Raw genomic sequence first — 18,009 nt, 5'->3', positions numbered from 1 at the left:
TTATGATGTGAAATTCATAGAAATGTATTGGTTTAAAAGAGTAATCTTTGGCAATAAAACAAAAAATAAAGATATAGAGTACACAAAATCAAAATCAAGTACACGTATGAAAGTCCTTTGTTTTCAGTGTCCGTATAAATTCATGTTGCATGCACAAAATTTGAAGACACTCCAGTAAATCAAAAAGACCACGGTTTTACGATATATTCTTTAACACAAAGTCCATATAATCAAAATTGATTGCAGATGGTTAGATGTCAGAAATAACAATAGCAAACATCCAAATACCTGAAGTGAAAAGTGAAAGTGTTAGTAGCTCAGTCATGTCCTGTCAGGTCCAGCTGTTTGCAGCTCCATGGAGTGTAGCCTGACAGGCTCCTCTGTACATGGGAATTCTCCAGACAAGAATACTGGAGTGGGTTGCCATTCTCTTCTCCAAGGGATCTTACAGATCCAGGGATCAAACCCAGGTTGCCGGCATCACAGGATTCTTTACTTTCTGAGCCACCAAGGAAGACCAAATACCAGAAACTTCATAGCAAATCGAAGTTGAAATTGCAAATTTAAAAATCAATAAAAAATTTAAATATCACAAAGCACATCTCACAGGATAAAATCTAAAGTTGTGAGCAAGTGCTATACTCATATCTTTCATTATATCTTAAAAATCATAACTTTTTAGAAAAAAAAGCAATGAATGAAACAAATAAACAGAAAAACAAATTAAGAAAGACTGATCTCTGTTGCAAGGCCCTGGATTTGAATGTTAGCCGTGACACTACCTGGACAAGTGATTGAATTTCACTGAATCACATTTTCCTCTGACACCTGATTTAATACCATTTAACCATTCTGAATGTCACTTTTTTGTAAATGAAGATAGTATTACCTACCTCATGTATTTTTCCAAGTTTAAATGTAGGATCTTTATCCCAGTGCTCTCAGTATGTTAGTATTAACTCAAACATTAAAATGAAATTATCACAGATAATTTCAAACAATAATTATCAAACAACTTTCCAATTATGTTTTATTAGTTATTTGCTCATTCTGATCATAAATAACATTGAATTGTACACAAAATCTAGGACTACTAAAAAGCCTTTGTGCATCTTTAGTACAGAAATCTGTGAGCAAGACTGGGAAGCTGACTGCAGGTTAAAAACACTGCCTTTTCTTTGCTAAGAATGGGGTCACCCATCTATAACATATCAGAAATAACCTCTTTAACATGGTTATTAAATACCATTGTCTTAAGAATATGTTAAAGAATTTTCTACATGCAGACACACTGCACATTACAGCTGCTACTTTGTGCCAATGAATAGAGAGGAGAAATTGCTAGCTTTCTCTTTTCCATGCAAATCATTACTCTGTTGGAGAATTACATACTGCATAGACAAAAAAAAAAAAAAAAAAAATTGTTCTCCCAAGTGGAATCTGGATATTCATGAGGATCTATTTTGGTTTACGTGAGATCTTGTAGGACATAAATATTGTTTGAGTCAAGAGATTCTTTTAAATGAAGAAATGTGGGAAGTGAGACAAGGGATTTGAAGCTGTTAAAAGTTGTGGAGAAGTAAGGAAATAGAATCTTAGAACTAGCAAGACAGCAGAAATCTCCTGCATTGTGATTCAAAAGGTGGGAGAAGTTTTGCTTGATTAGAAGATAAATCAAATGACAATGCCCTAATTTTACATATGCAGCTGACAGAACCATAATAAGAAACCATCACTGAAAAAATGAACTACCATCATGTAAAAACAATTGCATATATTAAAAATAGAAAATACTTTCAAAGTTCATGAATAATAGTCTGAGGTATTCTCATGATTTCACAAATGTGTTTGTTTATTCATTTGCTAAACCAATAGACAGTTCACAGAGGAGTTCTCTTTCTTTGCTCAGAGAAAGATGAGATAAAGCAAAACCAAGTACTTTTCTCCTAAAAAGCATATAGTTGTTTTGGAAGTGTGTTTAGCTTACTAATTTAGATAATTTATTGGGGAAATAATTAAGCTTAAATTTGATCATACATGATATTTACTGAAATAAACTCTTTTAATATGCTATTAGCTTCAGAATTTCCTTATACATTTTCCTTTTGATAATTTCTTTCATTTATTTTCAATTGTTTTCTAATGGTGACATATATGAGGGCATCATTATACTATTGAGTTGGCTAACTAATCCATTTGGGTTTTTCCATAACATTGGCCAATCTGATATCTAAGACCTTGAATATGTGAGAATATCTATTAGCTTCAAAGGTACACATTTACTGAATTTGGGATTCTTGGATAGTTTGTTTTTCTTCATAGTTCTGAAGCGCTAATATTCTACTTATTCTAGCTATTTAAGATGACTCAACTTGTTCTTTTTCTTGTAAATTGAATTTTTGCTTCTTGAATTATTGGAGATTACTTTGTTGTGGTTGCTTGAAAATTCCAAAGAAATATAATTTAGTGAGTCTCTTCTGGAAAATCTCACGGACAGAGGATCCTGGTAGGCTACAGTCTATGGGGTCGCAAAGAGTCGGACACAACTGAGTGACTTCACTTTCACTTGATTGTTTAAATGACTTTATGTCTTTAAAATTTTCAATCAGAGTTCTTTCTTTTTAAATCAGGAACTATTTCTTGAATTATTTTTGCATTTTAGTTCCATTGTCTCTAAAGTTCCAGCTTTGATTTCTGCCTTTATTCATTTAATAGTATAGGAGAGATGAAAATGAGCAAAACAAAACCAATGTGAGATGCAGTGTCTTATTTTTGCCTGGAGGAGGCAGAAAAAGCAAGAATTATAGGTATGATAGCTGCAATAGGAACTCTGTCTCCATCTTACACAACATTTCTGCATCTGTATTTGCAACTAGGGTATGCTTCCCCATTGCTTTTCATTGCCACTTCAAAATATTTTCCTCTTCTGTTGCCTAATAATGCCTGTCTTTATTTGCTTATACTTAGACTATGCTATTTACATTACAATCACCACCTACCTTGTAGAATCTTTCTGATTTCTCAAAGATACCCTAGATTATGTCCCTTGCCATAAGACTGCTTCTCATTTAATTCTTAATGATTTCAATACCCCCAAAGACAAGATTTCTCACTTTCTGGCTTCCTACTTGAACACCTCTACACCAATGATGTTGACTTTCATTCTACTTCAGTTACATTTTCATGAACATGAATATACTCCAAACTTTGTCCATAAGGCAATCATTATTTCAGTGTCAGGTATCCATTCTCCACCTTTACCATCCATCTTCCAGCTCATTCTACATTCTAGTCTTTTGACGACAGCAGTCCTTTGACCCCATTGGAAGTGAGAAATCATCAGTTCTATGAACTTTCTTCTGATCCTTATCTGTCCCTATGTTGAGACTTCTCTCAGCACCTAGACCTAAACCCACTCTCAATATTCAACGAATTATGTTGAATATGACCATGTATGTCCTAATACATTCTTGCTCTATCATACCTGCTTAACAAAATCCTAACCCTGGTTAAAAACTGGTGCAGTTTAAGTTAACCTGGAGGAAAATATATAGCCATAAAGATTGAGACATAAAATTTCTGACTGTTTTCCTCACTGTGTCTTTAGCTTCCTAGTCGGCATATTATATATTTAACTGGTCTGTTTAGCCTTCTACTTCCCAGGTGGCTATTCTAATTCATTCTCTTATCTCTTAAAATCTTCAATACCATTTCAGTCTCACTTCAACTTAGACTTGTTATTTTACTGAGAAAAATAGATTAGATTCTACAAGCTTTGCTCATTGCCATCTAACCTTCATAGCATCTGAAATACATTCCTTTCCTCCATCAGCCCCTTAGTACTAAATTCTCTGTGCATCTAAGGACAAAGATACCACATTTGCCCTTCTCATATGTATTCAAAGATGTGGATTCAGCATGCTTCCCTTCTCTCTCCAGCATAATCAATATCTCTTCTCTTTGTTAAAACATACACATCTCGTGTTCATTAAACATGTTAGTATCACTCCCAACCTAAAAGCATGAATAACACATTTCTTGACCTCACATTTTTTCTGGTTATAATTTATTCTCCATCCCCATTTTCAGCAAAGCTTCTCACAGTATTTGTCTACCTTCAACACAGTACACAGAAGATGCTCTGAAAATGCAAAATACACCACATCACTCTTCCAATGGTTTCTCAACTCACTCAGAGTAAAAGCTTAAGTCCATAAAATGTCCTAAAAGGCTCTACATCCTCAGTCTCCACTCACAACCCTGACCTTACTTTCTACCACTCCATGCTTACAGGGTCCCCAGCAGCCACACTTGCTTCACACTGCTGTCACTTAGGCCCAGTCCTGTCCCACTCCAGGTCCCCTGTGTATGAGGCACCAAGCATGTATATGGTTCACTCCTCACTCCTTGTAAATAATTTTCTAACATCATCATCTCACAAAGACTTCCTCCACCTAACCTATTTAAAATGGAAATTCCCATAATATTGTTTGTACCCTTTGTCTCATTGATTTTTTTCTCCATAAATCGAGTACTTTCTATTAAATTATAGACTATTTACTTATGTAATCAGTTAGTTAGTTGCTTAGTTCCCTGCCTTCTTCCAAAACAGAGCAAAATTTAAAAGACAAATGTGTTGGGGTTTATTCAGTGTGGTAATTTCAACACATAGACATTGTCTGGTTCATGCCATGTGCTCACTGACTTTTTTATTGAATGAATGAATAACCAAATATAAATAATCTCCCAGACATAGGCACTTAATTCCCATCAGCTATATTGCTTATATATTTTCACAAAGGGGCTTGTAGAACAATACACGTCATTGCGGCTCCCTGGTGTTATGGGCAAAGCCCATTTGCTACAGGTAAAGAATTACAAGAATCCAAAGAGCATGGCAGAAGCTCAAATTTGAGCATGCTGGTCAGTCACTTCAGGAAGTGTAGCCTTAGACAAAGAGTTAGAGAAAGACATGCCCTGCCATCTACTGTGCTGGAGGTTTCTAATCTCCCACTAGAGACTTCCAAGGGCATACTCCGGTTTAAAAAAAAAAAAATCAAACAAGAGCCAGAGAAACACAGCTTGCAAGAATCAATAGATCCTTTGACATAAATCTTACATTAGGTAGACAAATAAGGCAAGTGTGAGAAACAGATCTGAGGACAAAACTGTCCAGGGCCAGAACACAATTGTTCTAAGACAATTGAAAAGTGAGTTGCAGGAGGCAGCTAGAGAGCTATTCTCCAGTAACTACCTTGCCAGGAAATTTATAATGGACTTGACATTCTTACCCATGAATAAAATATGTTCAATATGAGTTAGATTACCTCAGGAACAGACAACTAAAATACATATTTGAAAATACAAATTTTTTTTTTGGTACAAATCTTTTGTAATTAGGGTCAGATGTGCAGTCTGAACTCTACATGTCTTTCATAGTAAATTGATGTTATCCCACACTGGTGGGCTGCTGTCTATGAGGTCGCACAGAGTCGGACACGACTGAAGTGACTTAGCAGTTAGCACACTAGTTCTAAATGACTCAAGGAAATCCATCTGGACCTGGCAGCATTTCTTCTTTAAAGGAACACTGAAGTACTTTAAAGTTAACTGAGACCTTGGAGCTTATTCATCTCACCCACAGTCAATGTACAGTAATCTGAAAATCATAGTCAAACTCCACACTTCCCCATGTCCTCTTGAGATCCTTCAATCTAGAAAGGACTAATGCATAAAGATTCTCCAGGCTGATTCAGAACACATTATAAAGATTTTAAAGATTAACATTCATGAATAACAGTGAGACAGTCACTCAAAATTCACCCATTGCTGTCAGGCATTATCACAGAATTGTCAGTAGGAACACTGAACCCCGACGATTGTGATCATTTTACAACTTATTCATATTTTTATTTCCTATAGATCAACTTTCTGTCAAGGATGTTAGATGATGGGATAAATAGATAAAAAAGGAATACACCTTTGTTGATACTCATTTTTTATCAATGAAATTTGTAATCACAAAGGAAAATGGAAAGGTATGCTAGAGTATGTTTGGGTGTGCTGTGTGCTGTTGGAACATAAAAGATAATAAAAACTGATCAGAGATGCTGTGGCAGGACTCTAATCAACTGAAGCATGCTAGGAACTGAACTGACATATGAGGCAGTTAGATGAATGCAGTGAACTGTGATAACCAAGAAACCTAATCCTGTTTCTGCATTTTAGTGTGTGTGATGACTGTTTAATCTACCTTTGACTATAGCTATTAAAAATATTGAATCTCTATCAAACACACTTTACTTTGTCTTCCATAACATGTTTTTGAAATTGTTTCACGTTTGGTTCCTCGCTAGACAAGACTGAATCTGAAATGGAATATTTCATATTCAGTTCAGTTTAGTTCAATTCAGTCACTCAGTCATGTGCGACTCTTTGCAATCCCATGAACCACAGCATGCCAGGCTTCCCCGTCCATCACCAACTCGCAGAGTCCACACAAACTCATGTCCATTGAGTCTGTGATGCCATCCAGCCATCTCATCCTCTGTCGTCCCCTTCTCCTCCTGCCCTCAATTTTTTTCCAGCATCAGGGTCTTTTCAAATGAATCAGCTCTTCACATCAGGTGGCCAAGGTATTGGAACTTTAGCTTCAACATCAGTCCTTCCAATGAACACCCAGGACTGATCTCCTTTAGGATGGACTGGTTGGATGTCCTTGCACTCCAAGGGATTCTCAAGAGTCTTCTCCAACACCACAGTTCAAAAGCATCAATTCTTCGGCCCTCAGCTTTCTTTATAGTCCAACTCTCACATCCATACAGGACCACTGGAGAAACCATAGCCTTGACTAGATGGACCTTTGTTGACAAAGTAATGTCTCTGCTTTTTAATATGCTGTCTAGAATGGTCATAACTTTCCTTCCAAGGTGTAATAGTCTTTTAATTTCATGGCTGCAGTCACCATCTGCAGTGATTTTGGAGCCCCAGAAAAATAAAGTCTGGCACTGTTTCCACTGTTTCCCCATCTATTTGCCATGAAGTGATGGGACTGGATGCCATGATCTTCGTTTTCTCAATGTTGAGCTTTAAGCCAACTTCTTCACTCTCCCCTTTCACTTTCATCAAGAAGCTCTTTAGTTCTTCTTCACTTTCTGCCATAAGGGTAGTGTCATCTGCATATCTGAGGTTATTGATATTTCTCCTGGCAATCTTGATTCCAGCTTGTGCTGCCTCCAACCCAGTGTTTCTCATTATGTACTCTGCATATAAGTTAAATAAGCAGGGTGACAATATACAGCCTTGACATACTCCTTTTCCTATTTGGAACCAGAGAGATAAGAAAGCCTTCCTCAATAATCAATGCAAAGAAATAGTGGAAAAAAATAGAATGGGAAAGACTAGAGATCTCTTCTAAGAAATTAGAGATACCAAGGGAACATTTTATGCAAAGATAGGCTCAATAAAGTACAGAAATGGTAGGGACCTAACAGAAGTAGAAGATATTAAGAAGAGGTTGCAAGAATACACAGAAGAACTGTACAAAAAAAGAGCTTCATGACCCAGATAATCACGATGGTGTGATCACTCACCTAGGGCCAGATGTCCTGTAATGTGAAGTCAAGTGGGCCTTAGGAAGTATCACTATGAGCAAAGCTAGTGGAGGTGATGGAATTTCAGTTGAGCTATTTCAGATCCTGAAAGCTGATGCTGTGAAAGTGCTGCACTCAATATGCCAGCAAATTTGGAAAACTCAGCAGTGGCCACAGAACTGGAAAAGGTCAGTTTTCATTCCAATCCCAAAGAAAGGCAATGCCAAAGAATGCTCAAACTATCACATAATTGCACTCATCTCACATGTTAGTAAAGTAATGCTTGAAATTCTCCAAGCCAGGCTTCAGCAATACGTGGACCGTGAACTTTCAGATATTCAAGCTGGTTTTAGAAAAGGCAGAGGAACCAGAGATCAAATTGCCAACATCCACTGGATCATGGAAAAAGCAAAAGAGTTCCAGAAAAACATCTATTTCTGCTTTATTGACTATGCCAAAGCCTTTGACTGTGTGGATCACAATAAACTGTGGGAAAATCTTAAAGAGGTGGAAATACCAGACCACCTGACCTGCCTCTTGAGATATCTGTATGCAGGTCAGGAAGCAACAGTTGGAACTGGAGGTGGAACAACAGACTGGTTCCAAACAGGAAAAGGAGTACTTCATATTATGAGATTATAAATTAGAAATAGTTTGTTGTAATTGACCACAGTTTCTGAAAGGAATGAAATTTTCTCTATGAAGCAGTGTATCTACCAGAGATACACCCAAGGATGCATATACACACGGGATATGGTTAAAAATGTGATTTATTCCGGTGAAAAACTGTAAACAACATAAACATTTCAAAAATAAGAGATAATAGGATGGTAAAATGAGCTGCAGTTTATATGTATAAAGAATGCTATATTCTTTCATGGAACATTCCTTCTTCTGGGTCTGTTTTTATAATGGGGAATGACCGCAAAAGTAATTTTCTTTTCCAAACCTTTACACACACCTCCTTGAATGATCAGCTTTGGGGGAAAAAAACACACACACACACACACACATTCAATCAATCCTTCCATCTTCTCTTTGCAAAGCAAGCCTGTCATGTGAATGTTTATGTTCACAGCTCTTCCTTTTCATAAATCATAAAAGACACTATACCTCCACAGTATCCAGTGATGAATACTACCACCGATAGAATATTCATAAATTTACCTGGTTACCAATCTAGAGGCAGTTTCCCCTACCAGATTATCAGGAATTCAGAAATATGTGATCGCCATCTCCCTCTCTTCCCCATTTGTTCATCTTTCAATTGGTTCTGTCATTAGAAAGAAAGAGTAAGGCTTTTTCTTTTTTTCTCAATTTTAAATCTTAAAGTGCTTGTGCACCTACTAGGAACACTGAGAAGTAGACAAAAGCTGCAATTTATATATCAAAATCTGTCATGAATATCGTAATTTCTGCTATACTTGAAGGTTTAGATTTTGCATCTTTTGATTTTGTTTGGTTTCAACTTAACAAAGCACAGATACAGAATATGACTCAAACCTATGTATAACCTAATAAATTATTATAAGATAAACAGCCTTATATGCCCAGCCAGGTCCTGCCCTGGAATAGTCAGCAGAACTTCACTGGCCACGTTGGAAGTTCTCTGTATCTCCTTCTTAATCAAAGATCCTTGTCACCCACCATAAGTAAAAACCATCAGCTTTTATAATATTGCTTCCATCAATTTCTTTACACTTATATTGCTCAAATATATATCATTGGGCATTAATAACATAGTCTTCCATTGTTATAACTTGTTATATTTCAATTCTGGTATTAAACTTCAGATTCTCTTTAATTACTTTGTTTTTCATAGAGTTCATCTCTTTATGACCTAAGACTTGTCATGCATAGAGCTGCCTGCTTTCTAGATTTTGGATATTCGTCATTCAGTTCAGCACGCCCATGTGTCCCCTGAATTAATTTCACATTGGCAGCCTGATGCATATATTCAAGCAAACACTAGAGGTGGTGTGACCACAGGATATACAAACTGTTTTTCTCTCCTTTTAAATGCAAGCAGCTTAATGACGATGCTCAATACCTACATCTATCTATTTACCCAGCTGTAAAACAGTAAAATGTTATTTTTTTATTAGCCAGAATAATTTTATAAGAAGATTATCTGTATCTACAACTTGGTTACCTAGTGGTAAAGTATGTATGGGAAAGATGAGATAAATATGCTGTCCTTTCCTTTCATTTATCTAATTGTCTGGATAATGAATTAGTTCTTACTATCCTTATATTATGAATTTAAACATACTGAATGGGTTAACTACCATTATTATTATTGAAGCTCAAAATATCCCTCCCATTTTGGCCACTGGTAGTGTCTTACCACAAGGGAGCAGGAACCATGTCTGTCTGTGCACCACCGTGTCTCCTGCACCTATGACAGCCTGGGTTCTATGATGGGTGCTCAGCAAATGTTTCTTGCAGTAATACATGAAATAACTAAAATTAACAAGCAGGAGAAATAGACACACAGACAATAACAATGGACATGTGGACATGGTGGGGAAAGAGAGGGTGGGACAAACTGGGGGATTAGGACTGACATACATGCACTATCCTGTGTAAAATAGAGAGCTAGAGGGAAGCTGCTGTGTAACACAGGGAGCTCAGCTCAGTGCTCTGTGAGGACCTAGAGAGGCGGGCTTTGGGAGCAGGGGCGAGATCCAAGAGCGAGAAGATATAGTATACCTATGGCTGATTGACTTCATTGTACAGAAAAACTAACAAACATTGTAAAGCAATTATACTCCAATAAAAAATTCCCTAAAAGTAATAAAGAGGAATAGTTAAGAACTAACGCTTCCTCAGTGGGATTGTACCTTTTTATGCACAATAATAACCCTAACTTATACCAACTCCTGAAAATGCCAGAACCACTGTATTTGGTATCTTCCTGGACTTCCACTTGGGATTGAAAGATGGGTTGCAACTGGATTGGAATGTGTCATACAGACAGACTAAACATTAGAGCTGTTCTTTTCCCCCATTTTTTTAGTCAGAGCTTGGCCCAAGTTGTGTGAGTATTAGATTTTTTGAAGGGACTAAGAGATAAACAGACTAAGGGACCAGTTTGGATTCCTAACGGCTAAAATCTGATACTACTAATGAGAAGAACAACTACAGAAAGATCCAGTCAGTTACACTGGTAAAATTTCATATTAATCCTATAATTTGCCTGTAAAAAATTTGGGGGATTCTACCTATATTATTAAATCATTCGGAAGCATAACTGTTTTCTCCCTTCCTAGTCCTATGTTTTAATTTCCTTCTCTTGCTTTACTTGGCCAAAGTCTTCCAAAATAATGATTGATAGAAGTGGTGTTAAATTGGCATTCCTAAGAGTTTCCAGTCCCAGTCTCAGGGAGACTTTTCAGTGATTTCCCCAGAATGGATGACATTTTCTTAAGGTATTTTGTAAATACTTTTAATCAATTTGTCAAATTATTCTTTGAATAGTTTTTATAAAAATATACATTGAAATTTATCAAATTTTTTCTATATATTTATATAATCATACAAATTTCTATGTCATTAATATAATAGATTTTGATCAAACTTGATAAAATTCAGTGTATATTTATATTCATTATGACATAATAGATCCATCCATATATATATACATACACACATATATATACACACAAATAAATATATAAAGTTCTAGACAAAAATATATACAGATTTATAGATTCTAATTTTATAATTATCAATCAGTAATTTTTCATTTCTTTTAAAGTCCTTTTTGGATTTTGGAAAGAAGGTTATGTTAGCCTTGTACAGTAACTTATAGCATATTCCTAATCTCTGAAGAATTTAACTTTGCAGTTACTTTCTTTGAATGTTATCTAGAACTTGAAAGTAAAATCATTATGGGTCTAGAGTTTTGTTTGTGAGGAGAATTTTTGCTACCTTTTTACTTTTTTCTATTTTTTATGCTGATAACATAATTTAAGTTTCTCCTTTTTTTTTGTAGAAGGTTATTTACAGCAAATTTAATTGCAACTATGCATTGACTATATCCTGCAACTTTTCACATATATTATTAATTATTATTATTACTCAGTTCAAAATATTTTCTAAATTACATTAAAATTTTTATTGCCCCATGGTAATCAAGGAAATTAGAAATATGTAGCTTAATTATCAATACAATATACAGATTTTATGTAATATCTACAGAACTAGAATAATTCTAAAATTTATATATAACCACAAAGACCCATAATGGCCAAAGCAATATGGAAGAAAAGAGCACAGTTGGAGGCATAATCCTCTTAGACTTCAGATAATACCACAAAACAACAGTAATCAAAACAGAATGGCTTTGACACAAAAACAGATATATAAATCAATAGAACAGAATAAAGCCCAGAAATGAAGCCACATACCTATGGTCAATTAATCTATAACAAAAGAAGCAAGAATCTACGATAGAGAGAAGAGAGGCTCTTCAGCAAGTGGTATTGGAGGAAATCTGGACAGCTACATGTAAATCAATAAAACTGAAACACTCCTTCACACTGTATACAAAACCAATACAATATTGAAAAGTAATTAACCTCCAATTAAAATAAATGAATTTTTTTTAAAAAAGAAAAAAAATAAATTTAGGTTTAAAGACCTAAATGTAAGTGATGACATCATAAAATTCCTAGAAGAGAACACAGGCAAAGCATTCTTGAATGTATTCTCAGATTGGTTTCCCAAGGCAAAAGAAATAAAAGCAAAAATTAAAAAAAAAAAAGAGAGAACCTAATCAAACTTAAAAGCTGTTGCACTGCAAAGGAAACCATCAGCAAAATAAACTATCAACTTATGGAATGGGAGAAAATACTTGTAAATGATGTTACCAACAAGAGGTTAATATCCAAAATATACAAATATCTCATACAATTCAATATTAAAAAAAAAAAAAAGATAGGTATAAGACCTAAATAGACATATCTTTGAAGAAGACATACAAATGGTCAATAGGCATGTGAAAAGATGCTCAACATCACAAGTATTCAGTTCAATTCAGTCGCTCAGTCATGTCTGACTCTTTGCGACTCCATGAATTGCAGCACGCCAGGCCTCCCTGTCCATTACCAACTCCCGGAGTTCACTCAGACTCACGTCCATTAAGTCAGTGATGCCATCCAGCCATCTCATCTCTTTTCCAATGCAAATCAAAACCATGAGGTACTGCCTCCCACCAATCAGAATGGGTATTATCAAAAACTGTATAAATCATAAATGAGGGAGAGAATGTGAGAAAAAGAGAAACCTCCTACCCTGTTAGTAGGAAAATAAATTTATGCAACCACTATGGAGAACAGTGTGGAAGTTCCTTAAAAAAACTAAAAATAAAGCTATCGTATGAGCCAGCATTTCCACCCCTGGGCATATATCCAGAAAAGATGAAAACTCTAATTTTAAAAGAGATATGTATCTCAATGTTCATTGTACTGCTGTTTACAATAGTCAAGATACGGAAACAACCCATGTGCCCATCAGCAGATGAATGAATAAAGAAAATGTACTATATATATGGAATGGAATATTATCCACTTATAAAAAAAATGAAATATTGCCATTTGTAGCAATACGGATATACCAGAGAAAGGAAAACATTATATCATTTATTTGTGGAATCTAAAAAGTAATACAAAGGAGTCTATATATAAAACAGAAGCATACTCATAGACAAAGAAAACAAATTTATGGTTACCAAAGTGGAAAGGGAGGGGGTAGTGATGAATTAGGGGTAAAGGAGGAAAAGATACAAACTACTATACCTAAAATAGACAAACAAAGAAGTTTTACTCTATAATACAGGGAACTATTCAATATCTTGTAATTATTCATAATAGAAAATAATCTGATATATATACATATATATCAATCCCTTTGCTATACACTTGAAACTCACATAGTATTGTCAGTCAACTATACTTCAAATTTTTTAAAATATAAATTTATTTATTTTAATTAGAGGTTACTTACTTTACAATATTGTATTGGTTTTGCCATACATCAACATGAATGACAAACTGCAGATCAAGATTTGATCCACTCTGAAGAAAGCTTCTCCCTGAGTTCCCCAAAATGCTATACAAGAGAGAAAAAATATTTCCCTAACTTTTAAAAATGTCTGTATATTGCTGTTTTTATCATAAAAGATAACTATAGTTCTCTCTAAAGAAAAAGAAAAATAAATTCTGAGTTTTTTTTAAAAAGAATAGTACCTTAGGCTTTTTTGCAATGGGTTTGCTGCCAGGACACAGGTGTCATGAAAACCACCATTAAACCTAAGCAAAAATGGGAAAGGAAGAGACCCACATCAACATGTTGTCATTGGGCATATTAATTCAAGGAAGTCTACCACGACTGGCCATCAGATCTACAAATGTGGTGACATTGACAAGAGAACAATTGAAAAGTTAAAGACGGAGGTTGCCAAGATGGGAAAGAGCTCCTTCAAGTATGCCTGGGTCTTGGACGAACTGAAAGCTGAATGTGAGTGTGGTATCACCATTGATATCTCCCTGTGGAAATTTGAGACCAGCAAGTACTATGTTACCATCACTGATGCCCCAGGACACAGAGATTTCATCAAAAACATGATTACAGGCACATCCCAGGCTGACTGTTCTGTTCTGATTTTTGCTGCTGGTGTTGATAAATTTGAAACCGTTATCTCCAAGAAGGGGCAGACCCATGAGCATGCCCTCTGGCTTACACTCTGGGGTGAAACAATCGCTGGAGTTAACAAAATGAATTATATTGAGCCACCCTACAGCCAGAAGAAATACAAGGAAATTAAGGAAGTCAGCACCTACATTAAGAAAATTGACTACAACCCTGATACAATGGCCTTAGTACCCATTTCTGGCTGGGATGGTGACAATATGCTGGAGCTAAGTGCTAACATGCCATGGTTCAAGGGATGGAAAGTCACCCATAAGGATGGCAATACCAATGAAACCACCCTGCCTGAAGCTTTGGATTGCATCCTGTCACCAAATCACACAACTGACAAACCTTTGTGTTTGTCCCTTTAGGATGTCTATAAAATTGGTGGTATTGGTACTGTCCCTGTGGGTCAAGTAGAGACTGATGTTCTCAAACCTGGCATGGTGGTCACCGTTGCTCCAGTAAATGTAACAATTGAAGTGAAGTCTGTAGAAATGCACCATGAAACACTGAGTGAAGCCCTCCCTGGGGACAATGTGGGCTTCAATGTCAAGAATATGTCTGTCAAAGATGCTTTTCATGGCAATGTGGCTGTTGACACCAAAAATGACCCACCAATGGAAGCAGCTGGCTTCCCAGCTTAGGTGATTATTTTGGACCATCCAGGCCAAATCAGTGCTGGATATGCACCTGTGCGGGATTGTCAAACAGCTCACATTGCTTGCAAGTTTGCTGAGCTGAAGAAGATTGATCATCATTCTGGGGAAAAGCTGGAAGACAGCCCTAAATTCTTGAAATCTAGTGATGCTGCCATCGTTGATATGGTTCCTGGCAAGCCCATGTGTGTAGAGAGTTTCTCTGGCTCTTCTCCCCTGGGCCATTTGCTGTGCATGACATGAGACAGATGGTTGCTCTGGGTGTCATCAAAGCAGTGGACAAGAAGGCAGCTGGAGCTGGCAAGGTCACCAAGTCTCCCCAGAATGCTCAGAAGACTAAATGAATATCATCCCCAATACCTGCCACCCCAGTCTTAATCAATGGTGAAAGAACTGTCTCAGAACTATTTGTTTCAATTGGCCATTTACGTTTAATAGTAAAAGACTTGTTAATGATAACAATGCATCGTAAAGTCTTCAGAAGGAAAGAATGTTTTGTGGACGGCAGTTTTAAATTATTAGTTTTTAAAACCAGTAATTTTTAATGAAAACAACTTGACCAAAAATCTGTCATAGAATTTGAGACCCATTAAAAAAAAGAAGTTTAATGAGAAAAAAAGAATACTATCTTTGAAAATATTAATTGTAACTCATATTAATACAATAACAGTAGTACCACAAAACATAACAGTACTAGTATTTTTGGTGTGTGCATGAGGACTTGAGAAAAATTCTACCAATTAATGTCAAAAGGTAAACTTACCTTGCAACAAATATATGCATAATTTCATGAGGGTTTGGTTGATATAAATTTATAATGTAAAATGTCTTTGTACTATAAATTATTGTTAAAATTCTCCACACTTACATCATAGAAGAGATGAATATGTTTTCTTTCCCTTGGATTTATACAAAGACATCATTAAATCGAATAAGAATTAATTGAGCAATTACAATATACTAAGTAGGATTTAGGTATATAATGGTGCCCATATATATGATGATAACATCTTGGAGGAAGTTTGATGTTTGAGGATAAATAAGCCAAAAATAACATAATACTCTCTTCTAAATAAGTTAATTGCACATGCAACTCTCATTATAAGGCTCTTTATACTTACTGCATTTTCAGCTATATTATAGGAGTACATAGAAAACAGAGTATATTTGAGAAGACTTTCTAAATTACCTCCTTCATTTGTCAATATGCAAGAAAATTCCTCTAAAGTCTATTGCCAAAAACTTTATTCCACAGAGGGTACTCATAGTTTATATAATATAGAGTCAACTTTTTAGGAAACTACTCAAGAGTTTGGAGAAGGAAATGACAACCCACTCCAGTATTCTTGCCTGGAGAATTCCATAGACAGAACAGCTTAGTGGGCTATGTTCATGGGGTCACAAAGAGTCAGACATGACTGAGTGACTAAGCACACTCAAGACTTCAGTAAATCTTTATAACTCCTTAGTAATCAGAATCATACACATATATTAATATCATATGAAGGGAAAATGAAATTTTACTCCTTCATATCTCATAAAATTGTACTAGAGGATGACTGTCAGTTCTTTGCTTTCCCTTGAACTTAATTTCATAGCTTTTTTATTTGTGTATTTTGGTGACCACATTAGGCTTATATTTTAACACAAATGTCTTTGAAAGGCATATGAGGATTGTTAATAATTCAGCATATGATGATCAACTTCTCTTCACATTTTATTAACATTGAAAATCAAACAGGTGAATTTTATGATCTATGTTAAACTAATTTCATTTAATTTAGCCCAAGAAAAAGTAGTTCATCTTCATATGTGTATACAAACATTCCATTATAATATGCACAATACTATTTTCATATGGTAAGATATAAAGAAATATATATATATTAATAGGAATAAATGTGTCATGAATTTTCTCCTGGAAATAGATTTTAAATTTTAAGAAGCTTTGATAAACTCTGTGTGTATAAGTACAGCAAGGATTTGGCATTTCAATATACTATGCTAGTATTTAATTTGAAAAAAGAAAACCTTTCTGAACCAACTGTCAGTAGTTCTTTAATACAGAAATAAATTGTAGTGTTTGATTTGTAGACCACTGTTCATGGCAAGTCACTGTCAGCTGTAGTGGACTTTGCAGATAGCCATAAAAAGTAAGGCCACCTCTCATCATGAGTTCAGAAAACAATATCATCCAATGACAATATAGATCCCAATCTGGGGATTTGTGATATATAGTTAATGATATCTCCCATAGTCTTCTCTTCACAAAGTGCTGGTTTTTGACTGGAAAGTTAGGATTCTGATTTGTAGAGTGATTTTTTCCCTAAGCAACAGCACATTTCCATTTCTTAAAGTTAAGTGAATACTTAAGGTTTCTTCCCTGGTGGCTCAGATGGTAAAGCGTCTGCCTGCAATGCGGGAGACCCAGGTTCGATCCCTGGGTTGGGAAGATCTCCTGGAGAAGGAAATGGCAACCCACTCCAGTACTCTTGCCTGGAGAATCCCACGGGTGGAGGAGCCTGGTAGGCTACAGTCCATGGGGTCATAAAGAATCAGACACGACAGAGCAACTTCACTTAAGGTTTCAGTTCACTTGAGTTCAGTCACTTAGTCATGTCCAGCTCTTTGCGGCCCCATGGACTGCAGCATGCCAGGGTTCCCTGTCCATCACCAACTCCCAAAGCTTGCTCAAATTCATGTCCATCAAGTTGGTGATGCCATCCAATCATTTTATCCTCGGTCATCCCCTCCTCCTCCTGCCTTCAATCTTGCCCAGCATCAGGGTCTTTTCAGATGAGTCAGGTCTTTGCATCAGGTGGCTAAAGTATTGGAGTTTCAGCTTCAGCATCAGTCCTTCCAATGAATATTCAGAACTGATTTCCTTTAGGATTGACTGGTTGGATCTCCTTGCAGTCCAAGGGACACTCAAGAATCTTCTCTAACACCACAGTTCAAAAGCATCAATTCTTTGACGCTCAATTTTCTTTATGGTCCAACTCTCACACCCATATACCACCACTGGAAAAATTATAGCTTTGATTAGATGGACCTTTGTTGGC

General features: G+C 35.9%; 1 non-coding gene and 1 pseudogene across 1 annotated transcript; both read left to right on the top strand.

The window, feature by feature from the left end:
• The first annotated feature begins 13,916 nt into the window (after window positions 1–13,916).
• LOC101116781 (elongation factor 1-alpha 1-like) lies at window positions 13,917–15,328 on the top strand (annotated as a pseudogene).
• Window positions 15,329–17,327: 1,999 nt separating this feature from the next.
• TRNAC-GCA (transfer RNA cysteine (anticodon GCA)) lies at window positions 17,328–17,399 on the top strand. The gene has a single exon. It is a non-coding gene; the product is annotated as a tRNA-Cys (tRNA).
• The last annotated feature ends 610 nt before the right edge of the window (window positions 17,400–18,009 follow it).

The sequence above is a fragment of the Ovis aries genome, chromosome 1 (genome assembly GCF_016772045.2).
Source record: "Ovis aries strain OAR_USU_Benz2616 breed Rambouillet chromosome 1, ARS-UI_Ramb_v3.0, whole genome shotgun sequence".
Taxonomy (NCBI): Eukaryota; Metazoa; Chordata; class Mammalia; order Artiodactyla; family Bovidae; genus Ovis; species Ovis aries.
The sequence above is the reverse complement of the archived record's forward strand: the minus strand, read 5'-3'. Positions and strand labels throughout refer to the sequence as shown.